This window comes from Esox lucius, chromosome 15, assembly GCF_011004845.1.
Source record: "Esox lucius isolate fEsoLuc1 chromosome 15, fEsoLuc1.pri, whole genome shotgun sequence".
Lineage (NCBI taxonomy): Eukaryota > Metazoa > Chordata > Actinopteri > Esociformes > Esocidae > Esox > Esox lucius.
In genome coordinates, this window is record NC_047583.1 from 35,137,639 (window position 1) to 35,160,021 (window position 22,383).

The following is a 22,383-nucleotide window of genomic DNA, read 5'->3' on the forward strand; positions in this document are numbered from 1 at the left end:
ATGAAATTATTTATTATAACTTATTTTTCCATTAAAGTGATACATTTTCTCAGTTTAAACATTTGATATGTCATCTATGTTGTATTCTGAATAAAATATAGAAATTTGAAACTTCCACATTCTGTTTTTATTCACAATTGTACAGTGTCCCAACTTTTTTGTTTGTATTTTGGTTTGTATTTACACTCACCTAAAGGATTATTAGGACCACCTGTTCAATTTCTCATTAATGCAATTATCTAATGAACCAATCACATGGCAGTTGCTTCAATGCATTTAGGGGTGTGGTCCTGGTCAAGACAATCTCCTGAACTCCAAACTGAATGTCAGAATGGGAAATAAAGGTGATTTAAGCAATTTTGAGCATGGCATGGTTGTTGGTGCCAGACGGGCCGGTCTGAGTATTTCACAATCTGCTCAGTTACTGGGATTTTCACACACAACCAATCAATCAATCAAAATGTATTTATAAAGCGCTTTTTACAACAGCAGCTGTCACAAAGTGCTTTACAGAGACACCCGGCCTTAAACCCCAAGGAGCAAACAACAGTAGTGTTGAATTTCAGTGGCTAGGAAAAACTCCCTAAGAAGGTCGAATTTTAGGAACAAACCTAGAGAGGACCCAAGCTCAGAGGGGTGACCAGTCCTCTTCTGGCTGTGCCGCGTGAGATATTAAGAGTCCAATTGGAATAATAAATACATTTCTCTGGGCTAAATCCAGAGTATATTTGATTTTAGACTAGGTCAGAAGTATGACCAGGTGGACAAGGACAGGAACCGCAACGGTCCCCCCAAACCGGGTAATCCACAGGTGTGGACCAGGACCTCATCTCCTTCTAAAATTTAAAATTGGAGGAAACTGAGAAAAGTTAGTAGTACATCCCTCATATCCCCAGCCCAATAATATAGCAGCGTAACACCTTGGAACTGAGACGGGGGGGTCCGGTGACACTGTGGCCCTACCCGGGGGAGGCCCCGGACAGGGCCCAACAGGCAGGAAATCAATCCAACCACATTGCCAGGCATCAACCAAAGGGACACCCACCAACCGCAACCCCCCTGAATGAGGGCCGAGTATTGCTAGCAGCGTACAGCCCAACTGCACAAGTGCGCAATAGAGAGTCAACAACAAGCCAGTGACTCTTCCCCCGAAGGGCATTGGAGGGAGGGCATCCCAGTGGCGACGAGAGCCCACCTGGCAAGACAGTAAGGGTGGACAGTATCAAGCCTACTGGTCACCTTCACGCCCCCGGGCCAGGCTACACCTAATTATAAACCGTGCTGTAGAGATGAGTTTTTAGTAGACACTTGAAAGTTTGCACTGAGTTTGCATTTCTAACCTTAATTGGCAGATCATTCCACAGGAGTGGAGCTCTATGAGAAAAGGCCCTGCCGCCAACTGTTTGTTTAGAAATTCTAGGTACAATTAAAAGGCCTGCATCTTGCGATCTAAGGTTACGTGTAGGTATGTATGGCTGGATCATTTCAGCAAGGTAAGTAGGAGCAAGTCCATGTATTGATTTATAGGTTAAGAGTAAAACCTTAAAATCAGCCCTAACCCTAACAGGCAGCCAATGTAAGGATGCCAGGACAGGAGTAATGTGTTCAAAAATGTTTGTTCTAGTTAGGATTCTAGCAGCTGTGTGCAGCACTAATTGAAGTTTATTTATTAATTTGTCTGGATAACCAGAGAGAAGAGCATTGCAGTAATCTAATCTAGAAGTAACGAAAGCATGGATTAATTTTTCTGCATCAGTTTTTGATAGAAAGTTTCTAATTTTTGCGATGTTTCAAAGATGAAAATAAGCAACTCTTGAGACATATTTTATATGTTCTTCAAAGGAGAGGTCAGGGTCAAGGGTAACGCCAAGGTTTTTTACAGTTTTTTGGGATACGACCATGCAGCCGTCGAGATTCACAGTGAGATCTGCTAACAACGCTCTTTTTTTTTTGGGTCCTAAAAGGAGCATTTCTGTTTTATTTGAGTTTAAGAGCAAGAAATTCTCTGTCATCCACTTCCTAATATCTGAAACGCATGCTTCCAAAATAGCTAATTTAGGGGCTTCTCCATGCTTCATTGAAATATATAACTGTGTGTCATCAGCATAACAGTGAAAGTTAATATTGTGAGTTCGGATTACATCGCCCAGAGGGAGCATGTATAGTGAGAAAAGTAATGGGCCCAGAACTGAGCCTTGAGGAACTCCAAAGCATACCTTTGACTTGTCAGAGGATATGCCATCCACACTAACGAACTGATATCTTTCAGATAACTAAGATTTAAACCAGGCTAGAACATGTCCACGTAGCCCAATATTGGTTTCCAGTCTCTCTAAGAGAAGGGAGTGATCAATAGTGTCAAAAGCAGCACTAAGATCAAGAAGCAACAGGACGGATGCGGAACCTTTGTCTGAGGCCATTAGAAGGTCATTTGTTACCTTCACGAGTGCAGTCTCAGTACTATGATGGGATCTAAAACCGGACTGGAATATTTCATAAATGTTTTTTGTCTTTAGGAAGGCATTCAGTTGTTGGGAAACACATTTTTCTAAGATTTTTGAGAGGAACGGGAGGTTCGATATTGGCCTATAATTGTTTAATATGTCGGGATCTAGATTAGATTTCTTTAGAAGAGGCTTAATTTCCGCAATTTTTAGTGAGTTTGGTACGCATCCGGAGGAAAGGGAGCAATTTATTATGTTCAGCATTGGCTGACCTAGCACAGGAAATAACTCCTTAAGTAATTTTGTAGGAATCGGGTCTAGCTGAGAGTTTGTGGGTTTCGAACTCATTACAAATTTTGTAAATGTGTCGAGCAATACGGTATCAAAAAATTCAAGTGTCCCCATTGACACCTGATCATGGAGGTTCCGGAAATTTTTTGGACAACTGAGATTTTTAGGACCATAACTATTTAAGGAGTCAGTTATTTGTTTTCTAATGGTGACGATCTTTTCATCAAAGTAGTTCATGTATTCATTATAACTAAAGTGAAGACTCACTTCACTTGCTAAGCTTTGCTTTTTTGTTAACTTTGCAACTGTATCAAAGAGAAATTTTGGATTGTTTTTGTTCGCCTCAATCAGGTTGGAGAAATAAGCTGATCGAGCAGACGTGAGTGATTTTCGGTATTGTACTGTACTGTCTATCCAGGCTAGTCTAAATACTTCCAACTTGGTGGAGCGCCACTTTCGCTCCAATTTTCTGGAGGCTTGCTTAAGTGCTCTAGTATTGTCGGTGTACCAAGGAGCAAGTTTCTTGTTGCGTATTTCTTTAGTTTTTAGTGGTGCAACTATGTCTAATGTATTTCGCAGTATTGAGTTTAGATCCTCGATTTGATCGTTTACAGATTTATTTACTCTGTTATTTATAAGCGAACTAGTAAGAATATCAAGGAATTTATTTGTAATCCGAGAATTTATAGTACGGCTTTTGAAACTCATTGTTTGGGGGGCAAGTGGATTTCTTGTTTTAACGGTAAATGTAATAAGACAGTGATCCGATAATCCAGGATTTTGGGGGTAAATTATTAGATCTACAATATCTATTTCTCGTGACAGGACTAAATCTAAGGTATGATTGTGGCAATGTGTTGGACCTGAGACATGTTGGATGAAACCCATTGAGTAAATTATGGCTTGAAAGGCTTTTTGAAGAGGATCATTGGGGTTTTCCATATGGATATTGAAATCGCCAAAAATTAGAATACTATCTGCCATGACTACAAGGTTAGACAAGAATTCTGGAAACTCATTGAGGAACAATGTGTATGGCCCGGGGGGCCTATAAATAGTAGCTATGTAAAATGATTTATCGGCCTGGTTAACTTTCATGAGTAAAACTTCGAAATAATGAAACTGTGATATGTTTGAGAGTAAGTTTATATTTACTGTCATAAATATTAGCGACACCCCCTCCTTTTCGGGACACACAAGGGATATGATCACTAGTATAGCCAGGAGGAGAGGCCTCATTTAAGGCAGTGAATTCATTAGGCTTTAGCCACGTTTCACATAAACCAATAGCATCTAGTTTATGATCAGAGATTAATTAATTTACTGCAACTGCCTTTGGAGCAAGAGATCTAATATTTAGGAGTCCCATTTTGAGATGCGAAGTGATACAATTATTTTTATTTTTGACCGAGGTGGAGGAAGGCTTTATCTTAATAAGGTTGTTTTTGTTAGCACTACCTTGTTTAACTTTTCTCAGCCTGGAACAAGTCACAGTGACAATAGGTAAAGCTGTACTAACTACTCTGGCTATGCTATTGACAGACTCCACTATGCTAGCAGGCTGGCTAACAGCCTGCAGCCTGACCTGCACCCTATCTCATGTTAAAGCTATAGGAGTGAGACTCCTGTCAATGTTCCTAGACAAAAGAAGAGCACCACTCCAGCTAGGATGGAGTCCGTCGCTCCTCAGCAGATCAGGCCTGGCCCTATTTCTGGGAGAGTCCCAAAAAGAAGGCCAGTTATCTACAAACTCTACCTCCTGCGACGGGCAGAACTCCGTTTTCAGCCAGCAATTGAGCTGTGCAAGTCTGCTGTAGAGCTCGTCACCACCCCTAGCTGGGAGGGGGCCAGAGACAATTACGATGCAGACACATCTTTTTAGCTAATTTACACGCTGATGCTATGTTCTGCTTCGTAACCTCTGACTGTTTCATCCTAACATTGTTGGTGCCAACGTGGATAACAATATCTCTGTACTCTCTATACTTGCCAGTTTTAGACTTCGCTAGCACCAACCCCAGATTTGCGGCTACGTCGGTGGCTCTGCCCCCCGGTAAACAATGTACGATCGCCGGCTGATTCTTTAGTCTAATACTGCGTGTGATGGAATCGCCAATGACTAAAGTTTTCAGTTTTTCAAGTCCACCGGTAGAACATGCCTGCCGACCATTCCCCTCCGAAGACCTCCTTGACTCCGACTCCAGTGGGGAAAACCTGTTCAACGTCTCAGTTGGTTTTAGCAACGATTCAGGTTTAACTGGTCGACGGCAGTGACCAAGAGAAAGTTATTGCCCGGCTGCAGGAGCTGTGCCAGGGGGCTAACAAAACTATCGTTTCTACCTGGTGGCACTGACGCAGATTTTTTTATTTCTACACTAGCATAATCCTTGCCTGGCATTTGCGTCAGAAGCCGAGCCTCTAACTCTGCTATCTTTAACTTAAGACGAACATTTTCCTCTGTGTTGTTGCTACAACAATTACAGTGAAAAGGCATTGTAATGATACTTAGCCTCGGGTGTTCAGGGGTGAGTAGTTCTGTTAATTATGTCCAAAAAGAGTCCTGGTGTAGAAAAGTTGGGTAAGAGGTCAACAGATAAATATTGCGTTGTTAAAACTCTAAAATAGAATTTTGACCAATTAGTTTATATCGAGTAAATTCGATCCCACAACAATCCCACAATGCAGTTCGTCTCAGGAACCAAACAGAAATGCCAAAGTGCTGTGACATTCCCATTACATTTGCTCAGTGTTCGTTTGCAACAATCATCATAAGTTATTTCCAACAATCTGAAGTTGAGCAGTTGCATTTGCTATGAATTCAACTTGAGCAGTTTAATTTGTTAACATCTAGCTAAGATAAATGATGGTATAGTTGCAAAAAAACATAGGGATACTATTCCAACATATTGATTTGCCTAACTGCTATTTCACCCAGGACACGGTTTTGCAAAATGCCAACACACCAAAGTTTTGGAACACCTTTCCTGACAATCTCATGGCTGCTCAGACTGTTGGAGCTTATGAAGCTGGCTTACTCTTTCTCGCAATTTGCCATTTTGTTTTAATATGATTTATTAATATATTAATTTATATTCATTAATTGTTACTGTCAGGTTTACAGTTCGCTACAGGTACGAAGAGAAGTTTGGATGTCGTTTTATCTTTTTACCATAGGGCATTCTTATATTTTTTATGACATTGTATTATGTTATTTGATGTTAAATTGCTTTTACATTCATTTATTGTCCTACCGGCTTGTTGTTGACATCTGTGCTAGGACGCCATAGCTCGTCTTGCAAAGGGATGTGTCCCCGGAAGGGACCCTTTGTAACTACATTGGAGATACATTTGAGAAACAGGTTTCGAGGCCTGTAGGATATTGAAGCGCCCGAAGTTACCAGCCGGTTACAGTCATTACTGCAGGTTGATTTACTTACAAAATGGTGCTCTCTTCCCCCGGTAGGGCTGACAGGTGTGTCTACAAGTCCACCATTTTCTGCCCAGAGGTTGTTTGCACGATGTGGACGTGTGGCTCAACTACCAGAAAATCCCATGGTTCTTGTTGTGGCCTAATCAATGCCACGGTGCGAATGGCATACTTACTGCTATCCAGGGGCACGGACCTTGGACCTGGACGCTATGCTGCCACAACTTGTTAGCAAGCACTCCAACGCCGAAACCATTGTTGTACACGTTTGGTCGAACGACATCAGGAGAAAATAAAAGAGGATTTTAAAAAACTGATGTTAAAATTTGGGAAAATAGTGCATCATCTCTGGTCCACTTCTATTGCCCCGTTTTACTGATATTACTTTAGGGCTTCTGCTGGGCAAATGGAATCCCCTTTGTGGAGAACTTTGCTGTTAGTTATTTTTAGACTAAGTCTCTTCCTACGTAAAGGATTGCACCCAAACAGGTATGGTGCAAGCATTCTTTTGCAAATATGACCTTTTCCCTCAACTAATGTAGAATCTTTGATGCTTGCGCTGTGGACAACTGAAATTGAGTAATGTATTTTATATTCCTGTTCATGTGTTTAAGAGACTGAGTCAGCCAATGACAAAATGTAATATGAGACCTTCTGGGATAGTTAAGAGTAACTTAACAGTCCCTGTACAATATTCATAATGTATTCTAAAACCTGTTAGTAGAACTCCTGTTTTTATTGAAAATGCAAAACATTTTTAGGATCGCTAGGGCCTTGGTTTCTTACACTGTAATATCAGAAGCCTTTTGCCCGACTTGATTTTGTTGAAGTTCTAGTGGAGTCTTCGGGAATTCATTTTACTGGAAGAATTCAAGAACAGCCTCCCTGAGCGGTTGGTTGTGTATATAAATGAGCAGAGAGTACTCACCTTGTTTGAAGCAGCAGTTCTTGCAGGCAAATTTGTGATAACCCATAAAACCATGTTTCCCACACCCTATAGTGTGAATAAGACCCTTCCAAATTCTCTTACCTCCATAATTATATTGAAAAACAGCTCTTATCAAACCCGATCGCAAGATTGGATAGTTCTCAAGGTACCCCGGGCCAAGTCTAGGATAGGTACAACCAGACATAGCATATTGAAAAAAATGTCTGACAAATTTTACAGTGAATTGTACTTGCTGTTTTTAATTGTTTCATATCAGTTTTAAAATCTTTTCTTATTCCTGTTTTTATTGTTTGTTGTTATAATACAGGGCACCAATGTAAATTAGACCCTGTTCTCAGCTGGTTTTCCCTGTATAAATAATTTAAAAAATAACACTTTATTGTGTGTCTGCATAGCAAAAAAATTATACTTTCATTTTGTCTAACACCATTCATGTTTAGACCACTTGATAGCTAGCTATGTTGTCTCTCTCACTGTCCTCAGCACCAAATGTCACTTGTTAGAAAGTTGTAGCAAATGTAGGCACGTGTCGGCACTGCACATCCTGATGAGGTGGAGCGTGTATCATGGGGGGCGAATGGAGCAAAAAGGGTGTGACGCATGCAAACTATCTTTGTGTATAATCTTAGTGCACTCTTGAACAATACGTGTATTTGTTTTTCTATAAGGCTCAGACATAAAACTAAAAAAATATGAAAAAAACTGAACCCTAACAGCTGGTAAAAGCAAAGAAAACAATTGATCTCAAACAGTGTTGGGGAATGTTACTTTTAACTACACTGAACAAAATATAAACGCAACACTTTTGTTTTTGTCCCCATTTGTGCTGAACTCAAATCTAAGGCTTTCTCTATGTACACAAAAGGCCTATTTCTCTCAAATATTGTTCACAAATCTGTCTAAATCTGTGTTAGTGAGCACTTCTCCTTTGCCAAGATAATCCTTCTACCTCACAGCTGTGGCATATCATGATGCTGATTAGACAGCATGGTTATTTTTTATTGCTCCACTCCTCTTCAATGGCTGTGCGAAGTTGCTGGATATTGGCAAGACCTGGAACATGCTGTCGTATATGCTGATCCAGAGCATCTGCTGATCCAGAGCATGGTTATGGGGGCATGTTTATGTGGCCTACTGCTGTAGGAAATAAACTTTTCTTGTAGCGAGAGGTTGATAAACCTCAGCCTTCTGCCAGAGGGGAGAGCTCTGAATAGTCAATTTCCAGGGTGAGAGGCATCAACCCCAGTCATTGCCTCCAAATCCTGGAGGTGTGTAGGTCGTGTAGAGATGGAAGATTGCAGCCATCACCCTCTGCAGAGAGGATGATGTGCTGCAGCCTGCCCTTGTCTTTGGCAGCGCCTGCAGCGTACCAGATGGTGATGAAGGAGGTCAGGATGGACTTTATGATGTCAGTGTTGAAATGCACCATCACAGTCTTTGGCAACCTTTTCAGCTGCCACAGGAAGTACATCCTCTGCTGTGCTTTCTTTGTATCAGAGGTGATGTCCAGCTCCCATTTGAGGTCCTGGGTGGTCGTTAAGTCCTGTGATCCTTGGCTTCTTGGGGACTGGGATGATGATGATGATGATGATTTAAGATATGAAACAGGCTGGGATGCAGCATGTCTCCAATGAGGTGTTAAAGATGTCAGTAAACTTAGCAGAAAGCTGATCTGCACAGTGCTTTAGGGTGGTTGGGGAGACAACGTCAGGGGGTTTCGGGGGTTCTGTCTCTTGAATAGTATGTTAACGTCCCCCTCCAGGATTGTAAGTTAGGTGATTGTGAATGGGCCCCGATGGTTGGGGGCTGGTTTTGATGGTTAGTGTTGAAGTCTAACACTTCCCTGGGTTTGATGGAAAGGAGAATAACACACCAGGAGTCAGGTCAATTACCAATTCCGTATCATTCCGTATTCACCCCTGCCCAGGCTATGTGTGTGTGTTGTTAATCTGTCCCCCTCTGTTTCCTGTTAGTCTGACACACAGGCTTAGTCTACTCTTCCACCCCAGAAACAGCCTAAATAAGATTTCCTGTTTTCTACTTGCAACTTTCAGTTTCAGCTTATGCCACAGCTTATGCCCTACCCTCCTGAGTTCACCTGCAGAGGTGTGAAACTCTGAGCAAACTGGAATGTAACTAAATGCATGATATTGTGGATATTTATCTGGAGTGTTTGGATCTCCCTTGTTCCCCATAATGGGATGAATAGTCTGATATGCTTTATTGCTCTGTATGGGTTATGGATCAAAGTTTACAAGAACATTTTAGAAATATTTGTCCTTGTTTCATGTCTGACAACATCTTGCGGCAATGCCCTGTCCATTTGATAATTTTCCATTAATTGAGTGGGACCATTCCTGTCCTTTGTGTTCATTATGTTGGCCAATGTAAAGTAATGCTAATGACTATTGGGGGAGTGTTTTAGATATGTCTGATTTTAGGATAAATAGCCATATTTCCTAAAGTTCTTTGAGTTTGTCATCGTTAAAGAGACCTCCTGACACATTTTGATGTATCCTACTATTTACACAAAGAATTGTAACTTTGTTCTGTATTGTAAGGCAAGGCAAGGCAAGGCAATTTTATTTATATAGCACATTTCATACACAATGGTCATTCAAAGTGCTTTACATAAATATCCATTTGACAGAGGAACTGTTACAGAAATAAGAAATAATAAAAACCATTAAGAATATAAAATCAAATACAGAACAGTGAAGAAATAAGAAAAATTAAAACCGTTAAGAATATAAAGTCAAATACAGTTTAGAATAAAAAATATAATAAAATAAAGGACAGTGAAAACAGTCGGACAGACAGTGGCACAGTGCTCATTCATTAAATGCAAAGTAAAATAGATGTGTTTTGAGTCTGGATTTGAATGTGACTACTGTAGGAGCACATCTGATCTCTTCTGGAAGCTGGTTCCAGCTGCGACTGGCATAATAGCTAAAAGCAGACTCTCCTTGCTTAGAGTGAACCCTTGGTATTTCTAGCTGATGTGATCCTAATGATCTGAGTGTTCGTTTGGGTTTATATTCATTGAGCAAATCTGCAATGTATTGAGGTCCTAGGCCTTTGAACGATTTATATACCAGTAGTAATACTTTAAAATCGATCCTATATGTAACTGGCAGCCAGTGTAAAGACCTGAGGACTGGTGTGATATGATCATATTTTCTGGTTCTGCTGAGAATCCTGGCCGCGGCGTTCTGTACGAGCTGCAACTGTCTTATGGTCTTTTTGGGAAGGCCAGTGAGGAGTCCATTACAATAATCCACCCTGCTGGTGATGAAAGCATGCACTAGTTTTTCTAAGTCTTGACTAGAAACAAAGCATCTAATTCTTGCAATATTTTTCAGATGATAGTATGCTGATTTAGTTATTGCTTTGACATGACTACTGAAGTTAAGGTCTGACTCTAGAGACACACCGAGATTCCTGACTTGATTTTTAGTTGTTTGACCTTTAGAGTGAAGGTACGCGTTCACCTTGAGAACTTCATCTTTATTTCCAAACGCAATAACTTCAGTTTTATCTTTGTTTAACTGAAGAAAGTTTTGGCACATCCAACTATTTATTTCATCAATGCATTGGAGCAGAGAGTCAATTGGGCTGTAATCGTTTGGCGATAGGGCTAAGTAGATCTGTGTGTCATCTGCATAGCTGTGATAAGAGATTTGGTTCTTTCTCATTATTTGGCTCATTGGGAGCATGTACAGGTTGAATAAGAGTGGCGCAAGAATTGAGCCTTGAGGAACTCCGCATGTCATGGACGTCCACTCAGACCTATGGTCTCCTATACTCACATAATACCCTCTTGCTTCTAAGTACAGATGTTGCCCATCTAATTACAGCGTTTTCTTACCGTGGTAAGATCAGGTAGATTGCGTCAAGCTGTGATTGCACTATTCCAAAGCATGGGGGAGCTAGAACGCTGAAAATGCTATTCTTTCTCAAAAATCTTTTCTGAACAATAGTTCCACACAATGTTTACAATGTTCTGAACATTATAGCTCCTAACATAAAAGGTTTAATTTAAAAGTGAAATGTTTCCAGTTGCGTCTACATCACTGCTATTATGATGTTATTTTATAAAGACACAATAATAGCCTGCACAAATAAATACTATTTGTTTAAACAGCTGAATTATCTTTAAAAATACTATGATACAAAGCACAGTTATTTGCTTAGATCATGGTTTTGACGTAGAGTATGTTAGAATCTTATGACAATTTGCGAATTGGCTTTAAAACCAACAGTAGGCTATACTGTATACCAGGGATATTCAGTTGGCAGCCCTGGGGCCAGGTTCGGCCCCCAAGATAATTTGTACCGGCCCTTTGATCATGAGGCTAATTATGGCTGTCGTGGAAATCATTAAATGGGAAAGGCACAGAAACTGTAGGTTCTTTTCACATGTAAAGCTTTATTCAAAATTTGCAAACTTGGATCAGTTAACAACACTCTCAGTAGAGTCAGTTCAAGAGCTCTCTCTTGAACGTTGAGCTCAGGCCTACAGGTGCTGGTCATAAAATCAATAAAAAAGTTGATTTATTTCAGTAATTCCATTCAAAAAGTGAAACTTGTATAATATATACATTAATTCCACACAGACTGGTATATTTCAAGTGTTTATTTCTTTTAATTTGGATGATTATAACAAACAACTAATGAAAATCCCAAATTCAGTATCTCAGAAAATTAGAATATTAGAAATGTTGGCCAACTGAAAAGTATGAACATGAAAAGTATGAGCATGTACAGCACTCAATACTTAGTTGGGGCTCCTTTTGCTTGAATTACTGCAGCAATGTGGCGTGGCATGGAGTCGATCTGTCTGTGGCATTGCTCAGGTGTTATGAGAGCCCAGGTTGCTCTGATAGTGGCCTTCAGCTCTTCTGCATTGTTGGGTCTGGCGTATCGCATCTTCCTCTTCACAATACCCCATAGATTTTCTATAAGGGTTAAGGTCAGGCGAGTTTGCGGGCCAATTAAGAACAGGGATACCATGGTCCTTAAACCAGGTACTGGTAGCTTTGGCACTGTGTGCAGGTGCCAAATTTTCCTGTTGGAAAATGAAATCTGCATCTCCATAAAGTTGGTCAGCAGCAGGAAGCATGAAGTGCTCTAAAACTTCCTGGTAGATGGCTGCGTTGACCTTGGACCTCAGAAAACACAGTGGACCAACACCAGCAGATGACATGGCACCCCAAACCATTACTGACTGTGGAAACTTTACACTGGACTTCAAGCAACCTGGATTCTGTGCCTCTCCTCTCTGGGTGAGACTCTGGGACCTTGATTTCCAAAGGAAATGCAAAATGTACTTTCATCAGAGAACATAACTTTGGACCAGTCTAGTCCTTTTTTGTCTTTAGCCCAGGCGAGACACTTCTGACGCTGTGTCTTGTTCAAGAGTGGCTTGACACAAGGAATCTCACAGCTGAAACCCATGTCGTGCGTGGTGGTTCTTGAAGCACTGACTCCAGCTACAGTCCACTCTTTGTGAATCTCCCCCACATTTTTGAATGGGTTTTGTATCACATTCCTCTCCAGGGTGCGGTTATCCCTATTGCTTGTACACCATTTTCTACCACATCTTTTCCTTCCCTTCGCCTCTCTATTAATGTGCTTGGACACAGAGCTCTGTGAACAGCAAGCCACTTTAGCAATGACCTTTAGTGTCTTGCCCTCCTTGTGCAAGGTGTCAATGGTCGTCTTTTGGACAGCTGTCAAGTCAGCAATCTTCCCCATGATTGTGTAGCCTACAGAACTAGACTGAGAGACCATTTAAAGGCCTTTGCAGGTGTTTTGAGTTAATTAGCTGATTAGAATGTGGCACCAGGTGTCTTCAATATTGAACCTTTTCACAATATTCTAATTTTCTGAGATACTGAATTTGGGGTTTTCATTAGTTGTCAGTTATAATCATCAAAATTAAAAGAAATAAACACTTGAAATATATCAGTCTGTGTGCAAGTTTCACTTTTAGAATGGAATTACTGTAATAAATAAACTTTTTGATGATATTCTAATTTTATGACCAGCACCTGTATATACATTCAGTACAGCCCACTGTGTCCCCCTCCTATGAATGCTTAGTCTACATGTCCAACCAGCTTCTCTGCAAACTTCGTCTTAGAAAGATAACAAGATGTTTACAGCCCTTGAGAAGTTCAGCCAACACTATAGCTATCTGGAGTAGGCACATCCTGTACAAGTGAGCAGAGCCGAAACACACAATGGGCTTACAACATTTCTGGATTATACTTAGAATAAGCAATATGATTTCATTGTACTATGGAATAAAAATATTTCCACCACATTGCTAAAAAAAAAACAAAAAAAAAACGCTTGTGCATTTTCTCACGCTCTTGAAACAGGTGATCAAATTCTTGCTAGCACGTTTGCCTGAGTTAGTTAGAAAAAAAGTATCTTTCTACTTTGAAACAACTAAAAGTTGACTCAGAAAAACGGCAATTCAACAGTGAATGGACAGAGAAATATGTGTTTATATCTGTGGGAGGCCCGTCTGTTTACTCTGCACCGAGTGCATATCGGTGTGTAAAGAATATAACTTGAGAAGGCATTTTAAGGCGACTCATGCTAACTTTGACACCACTTTCCCATTGAGCTCTGATGCTCGCCGCCACAAGAGTTTGGGGCTAACCTCATGTTATGAGCAAAGATGTTGAACTCTGTTTCAGGCTTGTACAGACCACTTATCCACATTGCGCAAATCAGACCTACAAATCACTGAGGTGATGATGGGATTTATAGACACGTTGAAAAACACCTTTGCCACTAGGTTTGATAATTTCAGTATCCCCACTGAAGTGATGCGATTTGTGAATGACTCTTACACATGCAAATTGTCATTCTCCCAAATGAACTCAATTAAAACGAATAATCGCGCATCCCTCTCTGCCCAGCATCTCCACCACTGTATGCGTATTGCCCTGACACCATATACAATTCACTTCACTGTTCTTGCTAAATCAAAGAAATGTAATTTCTCTTATAAGGTGGCAAATGTTGGATAAGTACAGTTGGGTATGTTAACAGGTATGTTTATCAAATTAGTAACAAGTATAGATTTTTTAACATGCACATTTCATTTTGATTATTACTTGACATGATATTCACTTAATAATGCCATATTATGATCTAAATGTAGTTATTTATGTGCTACATTAAGCCATACATATACATTACGTATGGCTCACTAGGTCTGATTATTGAGGTGTCTGTTGCAATTTTAATATACAAATAATTGGCCTTGATAAAATACAATGATTGTTGTTATAATTCTGTTCAATATACCATACATTGCACAGTTGGGAGGACTTACGTGGGTGTTGTCTGTGTTTTTTCATTCTACAATGCTGAATAAAGCTTGAGAATGAGAGTTCAGATGTTGGAAAAACAAAATTATTTTATGCTTATTATGACTGGCTTTTCTCTGTTTACTTGGATAACTATATTTTACTAAACATGTTTTTGACATATAACCAAATACAGGATTTACACTAATCTAGAACCGCCAGGCCTTTCAGACCCCCAGTATCCGATGGTTTAGCATTGTTAGCATTCAGTAGTCAAAAAATAATGAATCACAGGATTTGTTTGGCGTTAAGAGTTTGTAATTAAAACTGCCATTTTGAAAGCTCATTCCTTTACTTTTTCTAAATAGGTATATATTACATTGTTACGTTGTCAGAATTCTAAACTCACAAAAGGAAAACTATTTAGTGACTATTCACCAGTTTCTTTTACCCTGTTTTCAGACTTAAATCGCCAATAGCCCACAGCATTTAGTGTTGGTACACAAATGGTACCCAGGCGCTAATCACCCCTCACTGAATACATGATGGATGAATGCGAGAGGTGAATTTGAATTAACTTATACAATATTTCCATGAACATTCAACAATTTAATTGGGCTATTATTGAAACATAATACAAACGATATAGGCTACTTGACAATTCTACGTATGTATCACACTTTATCGTTTTTCAATATGAGATTCAGTATTCTTGTGTAGGCTAATTCATCAAATGCAAAATCTAAAATGTAAATTTAAATAATTATTCACAAAACGAAATACAAGATATTCTTTTGTAATCACCAATTCAACAAACCTATTACACCATTACTGTTTTTATGTTAGGAGAGAGAGAAACTAAATCACACACATATCATCTTGTAACGAACACAATACAACCCTGGATAGAGTGAAGCTAAAAGCGTAACTTTAATCCACAAAGCAATAGAGCAGCATACAGTCGGGCGGAGGTCGGTACACAGGTAGTCAGAAGGCAGCATCACAATCCGGAGTAAACAGGAGACAGGCGGAGATATATATTCTACATATCTATTAGGCTTAGTAATTATTAATAAAACAAATTAACTAATTATTTATTTAATCACCTTGTGTAGCTTCTGGATGTTAAAGTTCACTCCCACCCCGATTACGTCATCGCTGAAGCACACAAACTGTGTGAATAGCTGTAAGAAATTGTTCGCTAATGCTGGTTTGGATTGACCAAATTCTGCCCATTGTTTGGTCACTGTACATTTTGAAAAAAATCTATGCTACTGCAACATATTACTAAATGTAGTTTGAAGTGTTTTGGAGTAGTTTTCCCCTTGCAATGCAGTTTTGCTGTAGTGGGACGCACAGCGTCCATTCATGAATTTGAACGATGCTAAGAATGCTAATTACAAACTGGGACGGAGTTGAATAATGGATGGCTGGAAAATAAATATTCTATGTCCATTCCAGACTAACTTTTGGTAAGTGATCTTTTTGGGATAAATGTCATTTTTAGACAAACTATCTATTTAATGTTCGTTTTGAAAGGCTTGGCAGTCCTAGTGTTAAATGTCAAATGAATTTGTGGAATAAAATTTTCCGTGAGGAACTGCATCAAAAAGAGCCAGTTGAGGTGGTTCGGGCATCTGGTAAGGATGCCCCCAGGATGTCTCCCTAGGGAGGTGTTCCAGGCACGTCCAGCTGGGAGGAGACCTCAGAGTAGGCCCAGGACTAGGTGGAGAGATTATATTTCGACACTGGCCTGGGAACGCCTCAGGATCCCCCAGTCAGAGCTGGCAAATGTGGCTTGGGAAAGGGAAGTTTGGGGTCTCCTGCTGGAGCTACTGTCCCCGCGACCTGATACCGGATAAGCGGATGAAGATGAGATGAGACAATGTTTTGTATTTTGGCCATTATTTTCTGGCTTCAAAAGAAACTCTGGGCCTTCATCCATCTCTTATATGATAAAAAAAACTGTCGGCTGACAATCCTCGAGAGGCTTCATCTGCAGAGTTCTCCCTTGTGTTTATGTAATTCCATTGACCAATCCCTGCGGATTCTCTTACGGCAGAATTCTTGTTGGATACAAAGGTGTGAAACTGCTTAGTCTCATTTCCAATGTATTTAAGTACCATCATGCTCTCTGTCCAAAAACTTATCCAACTGAAGCTATCCAAACTCCTTCATCAGCATCTTCTCTACTTAAACTGCGAACACGGGAGCTGTAAGTTCAAGACTTTAAACTGTTGACAGATTCAGTGGGGAAACTCTGGCTTTATCTAGCATGAATGCAACATGTGAAAGAAATCTAAAGTCATAACCCTTAAAGGCAAGTAAGGTAGATCAAAATACTCTTTAACACAAATACAGTTCATTAATATTTGCAAATAGAGACAGAAAGACACTAACACAAGATCAGTGACAGTCTGTCTGCCGTACAGTTCAGAAACACCTCCTTTTGTATAGGCAAAAAGGTAGGACAACATTGACTATGGTCTCAATCAGTCTAGGCTTGTTCCTTTGATTAGTTTAGCTCTGTATTAGCACATCTAGCACTATCCTATCCTGTGTGAATACATGGACTCAGAATTTTACTATCAACACAGAGGTAGTTAGTGATTTTTCACTCTGCTATACAATGGTATAATCAATCAATACATCACCTCAGTAAATTTCTACAATAAACATGCACCTGTTAGTTGTTGTTCTCCAGTCTCAAGTACGACAGTGCCATATCCGTGTTCACTAGCATCCAAACATTGATGCAGCTGGGCATACTTAGGCTGTCCAAAGTCTCTGGGCTTGATACATCGGTGTACATTGAACTCTTGCTATCTTCCCCAAATTCAGCAACCATTCTTTCCACTGCTGACAGAACACTTGGGATATGTTATCATTCCATCCAATGTTCTGGTTGCCCATCTCCTGCAACAACAGTTTAGGTAGCAAAGTAAAGGAAGATAAAAATCCCAAGGGGTCATAAAATGAACTGACCACAGACAAAATTCTACATTGTGTGTGTGTCCTTTCCTCAAAGGCAAGCTTAAACATTAATGTATCAGTTTCAATACACTAGCAGAGTCCAAGCCCACTTTCCGTATGTAGACTGTCCTATCCAATGGCAGCTCTTTTGTCATATTTCCCTTTGGATTAGTAGCCATCACTGCATGGCTGTTTGTGATCCATTTTGATAGGTGAAACCCAACCTGTATATATGCAGCAGTAAGGTTATGCACAATTTGGGCAGCCTCTTTCTCTAAGGGCATGGATTTCAGGCTGTTATCCACATAAGAATTGCATCGAATAATGTCATTACTTCTGCCTCGAAGGAAGTCTTATTGTCCTCCACAGTCCTTTTCAAAGCATAATTGGCACAACTTGGTGATAACGTTGCTCCGAACAGATGCACAGTCATCCTGTACTCCATATGTTTTTTTGTCACATCCCCATTAGGCCACCACAAGAAGCGAAGAAAGTGGAACATGACCATGTGTTCATGTACAGGTGGTAATATTTGGACAGTTTCCAGGGGCTTCTTTCTCTGGGAGGAAAGGGTGTTGGGTTTCTTAAGATGAGCAGGTGTTTCCGGGGGTTAATTCTCAGAGAGGAGAGGGTTTCATGAGATGTTAGGTTAGGGAGAGGAGCAGAGCAAGTGGGGTGGTGCAGGAGATGTTTTGCACATAGTCACAAATAAATAAGAGGCAGGCTTCCTCTTGGTTTGCAGTTGAATTTGTTTTTTAGTTCAAGATCTGTATAAGAATCAACAATGGTGTTGATGCTTAGTGATATTATCCTGTATCTAAAGTTAAGCTGTACAGGTTAGTTGATAGCGTCCAGCTTCCTCTCACATTAGGAAGAGACCTACAGGGGGATTTTAGTTTTCTTGTCTTTATGACCTTCTCACAGATGCCTAAGGGAAATATGTATTGAAATGGTCTTATTATACATAGTTTTTACAAAGGTGCTCTCATGTCCATTTCCTCTCAGCATCATTGTCCTCTAGAAGGTATTCTGTAACAACTTGATCTGACTCAGATTTACTAGCTTAATTCAGGGCAGTGATGTGGTTGACAGTTCTAGCAACCCGTTCGCAGTTATCCATGTTTGAAAATCCCGGGGTCGACCAAGTAGTTGTGTTATGACAGAAGCCAGTAACTTGGCAGACCAATCAGAACTCAGCATGTCCAGCCTCTTCATTATCTCAGCCAGTCATGTCTAGCAAGAAAAGTCCAGTATTTTCTGCTGGTTAAACAAGGGTTTGCGTTTAAAATTGTATTTGTATTTACACTTCGCATACTAGTTTTTTAAGTCATGAAAGTTTACATCTTCAAGAAGGCATTTCTGAAGAAAAAGAATATGTACCCCGTTCCTGAATTCTGTCACATATATTAAACATTTGGCGCATTATGAGGTGAAAAATACGACAAAGGAGACCCAGAACTGTTGAGCTGCGGAAATCCTATATCAAGCAAGAATGGGAAAACATTTCACTTTCAAAACTGCAGCAAGTGGTCTCCTCAGTTTCCAAACGCTTATATAGGTCCCCCGGCTTATATTGTTTATTTTTCTCTTTCCGAATTTTCCTGCACTACCCAGGTTGAGATGAGTCAGGGTGGGAATAGGGAGGGGGCTGGAGCCCCGGGTCGTGTACCGGAGCTAGAGGATAGTCTCTGGCCATGGAGGGAGAGATTTCCGGATTAATAACAGCATTTGGCAAGATTATGTCGCACATGGCAGCACGGTCGGGAGGGGAGTGCGCTATTGAGCCAGCTGGTGCTGCTTTGCCTCCCGTCACTGTCCGTGTGGTGTCTAGCCGCGCCCAGGTAAGAGAACTCCGGAGAGCCTTGCCTGAGAAGTATGATGGTCATCTGGAGGGTTGTAATGGTTTCCTTCTCCAATGTGAATTGTATTTTGGAGATGTGCCTTTTACAAATTATGAGAAGGTGACCACGATAATCACTCTTAACTGGGCGCACCCTCGAATGGGGAATGGAACAGTGGGTCTGGGGAATTGAGGTGTTTTCTAAGTTGTGTTTGACCAGGGGCAGGATGGGGGCGAGCAGCTTGTGTGCCTTAGGCAGGGAACGGGTACGGCCTCTGGGTATGTTCCGGGCGGTGGTGTTATCCAGTGGCTGGAATGAGCTGGCTTTACGGGACACTTTTTGCAGGGGTCTGCGAACTGAGTTTCAGATGCCGCTGAAACTCAGTGCTTCCATGCCGCTGGACGACTACAACGTCCGGGCCATTGCCATCAACGGGCAGCTCCGGGACTGTGACCGCTTCCCTTCCAGGTGGTCCTCGGTTTCTAGCTTCCGTTGTACCACTGGGTAGGGGGTTCCAGTAATGTCCAGGCCGTGGTGGAGTGGTTCAAGAAGTCTGGCGAGGTCTGGTACACCGCCAATGTCTACCTGCAGGAGGCAGTGCGGCATCAGAATGTGCAGGTAGACCAGCGGCGGAGCAACGCATCAGAGTTCCATCCGGGGGACAATGCATGGTTGTCCACGAGGGTCCTCCTGCTCCGTCTGGCCTGTCATAAGCTGGGTCTCCAGTACGTGGGGCTGCTCAAGGTCCTCTGGAAGGTAAACAAAGTCACCTATGAACTCCAACTGACTCCATCATATACTAACATCCCTCCTTTGTTCCATGTCTCTCTCCTCAGGCCAGTGGTTCCTGGTCTGCTGGGGGGATCCAGTCCTGCAGTGGCGCCTCTGCGCCCAGTGTTGGTAGCCGGGGGACCTCAACAAGGTTGAGGCGATTCTAGATTCCCGGTCCGCCCCGGCTAGTCCAGGGCGAAAAATGCCTGACCATGTGGTGTGGATTTTTGGCAGACCTATTAAAAGACTAATCATTGATTGTTCATTTTGTTGTTTTCATTTTTGCCTGTCCTTTTACACACTCGCTTCCCTCACACTGTCCTATTTTCAATTAACTAAAGGGATAAATGATTTGCAGATCATTGCATTCTGTTTTTATTTGCATTTTAAGCAGCGTCCCAACTTTTTTGGAAACTGGTTGTAAGCAGTTACTCCACCAGCCTATTAAATATAAAATATTGTTAGTTGGGACCTGTTTCACAGGGAAGGCTTGTGAAACAGGTTAACTTTAGAAAAAGGTATCCAATACAGATTTTTCATGTACATCTCTTATTTTTGTATTTTTTTTATGTCACACATATGGTTCTTCGTCTATAGGATTAGATTTTAACCATTACAGTTGGCAGCGGCAGTTCTAGTAGAGCCGAAATTTTCACAAATGAACTTGTGGCAAAGGTGGCATCCTATGACAGTGCCACGTTTAAATTTATTGAGCTCTTCAGTACAACTAATTATATTGTCAATGATTGTCTATGCAGATTTCTTGACTATGTGCTGGACATCTGTGAGCAATGGGTGCGGCTGAAACCCTTGAACTCATTAATTATTTGCGGTGTCATATACTTTTGGCTATATACTGCATCATAGGTCTGAAGGAACAATTAGGATGATCCAGCTTCATAATTATTGTATAGTGTGTTACCTTTTACCTGAATATGGTCTGGTAAAAGATAGATCAAAGAATCTCATGGATTTATCTATGAATTATTTAACTGGTGTATTTTTATTTTATGACAATCAACAGTTATATTTCTAGTCAAATCATTTTATCTCATTTTAAATAATTATGATTAAATGTATACACAATTATTATGAATTATGAAATATACATCCTCAGAAATAGCAGTTTTACTTAAGGGTATCTTAATTACGATTCAGTAATGTCAGAGGTAGTGTGACAGTTGGAGTTTATGGAATTAAACACAGAAAATAACATATTGACGTTGTAACACCACTACTCTTGCTGCCTCAATCAAGAAATTCCTATTCAGATCAGTGGGTAGAGCACCTGTCTGCAGAGTGAAAGGACCTGTTTTCAAAACAAGGCCTTTCACTTTTTTTCTGGAATTTTACTCTAACATTACTTTACCTAACGTAATATAACTTACAAATTCAGCTGTCAAAGATTTACATAAAATAGTCTATGTATTCCCCTGAGACCAGGTTGTAGCACCATATGGCTAAAGAGTTGATATCATGCTATAGTGATATCTTAGTTTGTCTTTTTATTAAGTTATTAATTTCATTGTAAACAAAAAATGCATTTGTGTAGAATAAGAATGTTGTCTGTTTTGAATACAGTACGGGTGCATGCTATATGTTGTAATGCATGCTTAGACTTGTAATTCAGGGTCATATTTGCTGATGCCTTAATCAAGCAATTGTCTTATCAACAGGACTCATTTGCACTATTCGCAAAGAATAGTTTTCACAAAGATATTGCCACTCACAAAGACTTTAGTCATTGGCATAAAAGTTGATTATTTAAAATTATATATATACGGGCACAAATGTCATAACAGATATAGACTAGAGACCAGAGACCAGTACATAGTAATAACTGTTGTTCTGATTTTACATTGCTAAGGTTCCTTCTCCACTGCATAGACCTTGTTGAAGGAATGTACAAGGAATAGTTGCCACCCCAAAAGACAGACCCAAAAGGGAGACTTTTGTCTAGGCCAAAGCCCTAGTCTTACACAAATAAATGGAGACGAGGAGCCTTGTTCAGCTGATTTTGCAGTCATTACAATGTGCCTGGATAAAGAGGAATACATTGAAAAATACAAAGAAAATGCATGGACCATGGAAGACACATATTGTCAATCATAGTGCATTAGATAAACAGAATAACAGGAACTCTGAAGGACTAATACATTAGTGCAAGAGGACAAATACATTAGTGTCTAGTCTGAGAAACAGACTGGTCCTCAACTGGCATCTTCAATAATAGTGCAAAACACCAGTCTCAACGTCAACAATGAAGAGACTGGCCAATAAAAAGAAAATATTATGATGGGCAAAAGAACACAGACACTGAACAGAGGGGGGGAAAAAATCAGTTAACCGAATACTATTT

The 22,383-nt window shown here is 40.4% G+C and overlaps 1 protein-coding gene across 3 annotated transcripts in view; it reads left to right on the forward strand.

The window, feature by feature from the left end:
• The window catches only part of fut9a (fucosyltransferase 9a), a 58,257-nt gene that overhangs the window by 8,888 nt on the left and 26,986 nt on the right, over positions 1–22,383 (forward strand). Inside the window, exons 1-2 of one of the 3 annotated variants that reach the window (XM_020044554.3) lie at positions 18,962–20,009; positions 20,090–20,241. The exons of the other annotated variants lie outside the window; for them this stretch is intronic. The gene's annotated coding sequence lies outside the window, so the exon portion shown is untranslated. Of the gene's footprint in view, positions 1–18,961; positions 20,010–20,089; positions 20,242–22,383 lie in introns of those variants that run through there. 3 annotated transcript variants of the gene reach the window in all.